We start from the raw sequence: 5,284 nt of genomic DNA, 5'->3' as shown, positions 1-5,284 counted from the left end.
TCCCTCCTTTCCCATTTGGATCCCTTTTATGTTTTCTTCATTTCTGATTGCTGTGGCTAAGACTTCCAGTACTATGTTAAATAGGAGTGGTGAAAGTTGGCACCCCTGTATTGTTCCTGTTCTTAAGGGAAATGCTTTTAGTTTTTACGCATTAAGTATAATGTTGGCTGTAGGTCTCTCATATATGGCCTTTATTATGTCAAGTTATGATCCCTCTATTCCCACACTGCTGAGCATTTTTATCAGAAATGGGTGCTGGATTTTGTCAAATGCTTTTTTAGCATCTATTGAAATAATCATGTGGTCTTTATCCTTCATTTGTTTATGTGGTGTATCACATTTATTGATTTGCAAATATTGTACCAGCCTTGCAGCCCTGGGATGAATCCCACTTGGTCATGGTGAATAATTTTTTTGATGTGTTGCTGGATCCAATTTGCTAGTATTTTGTTCAGGATTTTGGCGTCTGTGTTCATCAGGGATATTGATGTGTAGTTTCCTTTCTTTGTAGTATCTTTTTCTGGTTTTGGAATTAGAATTATGCTGGGCTCATAAAACGAGTGTGGAAGTCTTCCTTCTTCTTAAATTTTTTGAAATAGTTTGAGGAAAATAGGTGTTAGTTCTTCTTTGAATGTTCTGTAAAACGTCCCTGTGAAGCCATCCAGGCCTGGGCTTTTGTTTGCAGGAGGAGTCTTGATTACCTCTTCAATTTCCTCAGTTGTTATTTGTCTGTTAAAATTTTCTATGTCTTCCTGGTCCAGGTTTGGGAGACTGTGTTTGTAGAAATTCGTCCATTTCACTTAGATTGTCGAATTTGTTGCTAAATAATAGTTCATAGTATTTGTTAACAATCCTTTGTATTTCTGTGGTATCAGTTGTTACTTCTCCCCTTTCATTTCTGATTTTGTGTATTTGGGTTCTCTCTCTTTTTTTCTTGGAGAGTCGAGTTAAGGGTCCATCAATTTTGTTTATCTTTTCGAAAAACCATCTCTTTGTTTCATTGATCCTTTGAATTGTTTTTTTTGTTTTGTCTCTATGTCATTTATTTCTGCTCTGATCTTTACTATTTCCTTCCTTCTAATTGCTCTGGGGTTTTCTTTTTATTTGCTTTCTAGTTCTTTAGGTTGTGAGGTTAGGTAGTCTATTAGAGATTTTTCTTACTTCTTGAGGTAGGCCTGTAGTGCTATGAACTTCCCTCTCAGAACTGCTTACGCTGCATCCCATAGATTTTGTGTTGTTGTGTGTTCATTTTCATTGGTTTCCAGGAGGTTTTTAATCTCTCCCTTGATCTCCTCAGTAAGCCATTCATTGTTTAATAACATGCTATTTAGCCTCCACGTGTTCCAATTATGTTTGCGTGTTCTTGTTGCAATTGATTTCTAGTTTCATGCCATTGTGATCTGAGAAGATGCTTGATATGATTTCAGTCTTCTTGAATTTGTAGAGACTTAGTTTGTGCCCTAATATGTGGTCTATCTTTGAGAATGCCCCATGTGCACTTGAGAAGAATGTGAATTCTGTAGTTTTGGGGTGTAATTCTCTGTAGATATCTATTAAATCCATTTGGTCTAGTGTTTCATTTAGAGTCTCTGTTTCACTGCTAATTTTTTGTCTAGAGGATCTATCCAGTGATGTCAGCAGGGTGTTGAAGTCCCCTACTATGATTGTATTGCTGACAATTTCTCCTTTTAAGTCCTTCAGAAGATTTTTATTATATTTTGGTGCTCCTATACTGGGTACATATATGTTTACCAAAGTTATATCTTCCTGTTTGATAGATCCTTTTAAAATTATGTAGTGGCCTTCTTTGTCTCTAGTTATGGCCTTCATTTTGAAACCTGTTCTATCAGATGTGAGTATTGCTACCCCAGCTTTGTTTCCTTTCCATTTGCTTGGAAGATTTTTTTCCATCCCTTCACTTTCAACCTATGTGAGTCTTTTGTTGTGAGGTGGGTCTCTTGTACACAACATATATGTGAGTCATGCTTTCATATCTAATCAGCTTCTCTGTGTCTTTTTATGGAGCATTCAATCCATTTACATTTAAGGTGATTATTGATATGTACTTACTTATTGCCTTTTTTTGTTTAATGTGGTTATATTTTTCTTTGTATTTCTTCTACAAATTACAGTAGTCCTTTTAACATTTCTTGCAGTGCTGGTTTGGTGCTAATGTATTCCCTTAGCCTTTTTTTTTTTTTTTTTTTTTTTGTCTTGGAAGCTCTTTATTTGACCTTCTATTTTGAATGATAGCCTTTCTGCATAGGGTAGTCTTGGATTCAGATCCTTGTTTTTCATGACCTTGATTATCTCATGCCATTCCCTTCTGGCCTATAGTGTTTCTGTTGAGAAGTCAGCAGAGAGCCTTATGGGGGTTCCTTTGTAGGTAACTTGTTGCTTATCTCTTGCTGCCTTTAGGATTCTCTCTGTCTTCAATTTTTGGCATTTTAATTACTATGTTTCTTGGTGTGAGCCTGTTTGGTTTCTTCTTACTTGGGGCTCCCTGTGCTTCTTGAACTTGAATGCCTTCTTCCTTCACCAAATTAGGGAAGATTTCTGTCACTATTTCTTCAAATATATTCTCTAACACTTGCTCATTTTCTTCCTCTATGGGGACCCCTATGATGTGAATATTATGAGGTTTCCAGTTGTCCCACAGTTCTCTTAAGCTGTCTTCCTGGTTTTTAATTGCTTTTTCCTTTTGATTTTCTGATTCATTGATTTTTTTCTACCCCATCTTCTAATTCACTGATCCGGTCCTCAGCTTCCTGTACTCTGCTGTTTAGTCATTCCAATGTGTTCTTTATTTTTGCTATGTCATTCTTCATTTCTTCTTGGTGGTTTTTAATTTCCAGTTGGTTGATTTTCAATGTTTCTATGTCTTTACTCGTGGTGCTGATGTCCTTACACATGCTGTTGAGCTTCCTCCAGATCATGGTTCTGCATTTAACTTGGTTAACTGCATTTCATTTATCTCATCTTCGGTAGAGGTCTCTTGTTCTTTCATTTATGATTGGTTTCTTTGTTTCACCATTTTGGCTATTTCAGTGGGTCTTGGAGTCTGCCAAATTTTCCCTGTGGGTGTTGGTGTTCTGCTGTTTGGTGCTCCCTCTACTGGGTTTGGATGAGAGAGGGAGGACCCACATTAAACACCACTGTCAAGTTTTACTTTCCTGGGTAGATCTGCAAGCCCAGGAAAGGTTCAGTTATCTTCTAGCTTTTTGCCTGGAGGCTATTCGTAGTGGTTACTTGAAGAGCCTTGGTTTCTTAGTTGAATAAAAAACTCCCTCAGGTGTTCAGATAAGAGGATTTCTCGAGGGTGGGGCAGATGCTGGTTGTTAATGAACCTTAATTAGCATTTCAATGGTCCACAGGGTGGGGTTGAATCTCCAAGGGAGGGGCCACCGCCTCTCCCCAGAGCCCTGGGAAGGAATTAGATGGCCACAGTCGTGTGTGGCCAAAACTCAGCAAGATCTCTGAGCGCCCTCCAAATCCCAAGTGTCCCCACAGAGTTCCAGTCCAGTCCACCCTCCTTCTGTTGGAGCCCAAGGTGAGTGGCTGTGGCTATTTCAGCACTCTGTCCTGGCTCTGCACTGTGGAGCAGGCTTGGGATTGTAACCTCGAGGGTGCTGCTCACAGCTAAGGCGCTGCTGTCCGTGGGCTCCCAGCCCCCCACCCCCCTGCTGTGCCTCTGCAATCCTACCAGGATCAAATCAGTGTCCCTGGTTATATGGTCCTTGCAAGCTGTTTTTATGTTGCTTTTTCCTGACGATTTTTCTTTATTTTAGTTGTAATTCCAGTTTGATCCTGGGAGATGGTCTGTGTAGCTTCCATTCACTCTGCCGTCATTTTGAAATTCCTGTACCACAGCTTTTTTATGCACTCATCTATTGATGGACACTTGGTTGTTTCTAGAGCTTAGTGATTGTACATAGCACTGCTATGAACATAGAGGTACATATATTCTTTCTGATTGGTGTTTCAGGCTTCTTAGGATATATTACTAGAAGTGGGATCACTCTGTCAAATGACAGTTCAGCAAAAGAAACAATCATCAGAATGGAAAGGGAACCTACCATATGGGAGAGCATAACTGCTGATGATACATCAGATAAGGGGTTAATTTCCAAAATATATAAGGTACTCATACAACTCAACAAAGGAACACAAATAACCCAATTAAAAAATGGGGAGAGGACCTAAAGGGACACCTCTCCAAATAGGACATACAAATGGCCAAGAGACATATGAAAAAATGCTCAATGTCACTAATCATCAGAGAGATGCAAATTAAAGTAACAAAGAGACATCACTTCACACCTGTCTGAATGGCTGCCATCAACAAAACAAACAAGTGCTGGTGAGGGTGTGGAGAAAACGGGACTCTAGAATTTAGATTTCTTAAATGTTTATTTTCTAGCTAAGAAATTACTTGCTTTTAGTCTCACTTCATGTATATATGATTCTCTCAGAAAAACAACTCACACAAAAAAGATAAATCTGTATTTTAGTAGTGGTACCTGGTAGCATTTTTGGCACTCAGATGTCTGCCAGGGAATAATGGGCCAGGTCAACAGCTCATGATTACATTTCTAGAGAGGAAATCTGTATTCTGGAATTTGAATGAGAAGATCCTCTTCTACTTAATAAGGGATCTTTAAGTTAACTTGAAGATAGTGATAGATGGTAGATTGATAGATAAATATAGATAGATAGATAGATAGATAGATAGATAGATAGATAGACAGACAGACAGATAGCCAGCTAACTATACAAACAGATAGATAAGAAAGCAAATAAATAAAAAATTCAACAAAATAAAAGTTTTTCAATGATTCAATCCCTTAAAGTTGCCATAAATTAAAGCATAACTTGTCAGAAAATAACAGCATTTTTAGCTTACAGGTGCCTTTTGAATGGTCTGATTTCTTCAGGCATCCAGGAGATGACAAGGAGAAGGTACAAAATTAACCTGTGACAGCCAACCTCTCCAGATATCTAGGTAATGCCAAGCAATCCAGGAGTGCATCTTTCATCTTGCTTTACTAGAATTCAAAATGCCATATAAACATTCAAGAGCTAGATGCAGCTTTTCTTCAGAAAACATTGAGCTGGAAATAACTTGGGCAGTGCCCCTGAAAGAGTTTTCACATACATTCACATACATATTTGTTTTAATCACCATTATATTGATTTACATGTCATTGTTTTGCTATAAAGTTAAAATAAGTAGGTACTGAATTGAAAGAAAATGGGCTTTTCCAATCAAAATCAATACTTGTCA

The sequence above is a fragment of the Molossus molossus genome, unplaced genomic scaffold (assembly GCF_014108415.1).
Source record: "Molossus molossus isolate mMolMol1 unplaced genomic scaffold, mMolMol1.p scaffold_m16_p_2, whole genome shotgun sequence".
In the NCBI taxonomy this organism is placed as follows: domain Eukaryota; kingdom Metazoa; phylum Chordata; class Mammalia; order Chiroptera; family Molossidae; genus Molossus; species Molossus molossus.
Note: the sequence above shows the minus strand (reverse complement) of the source record.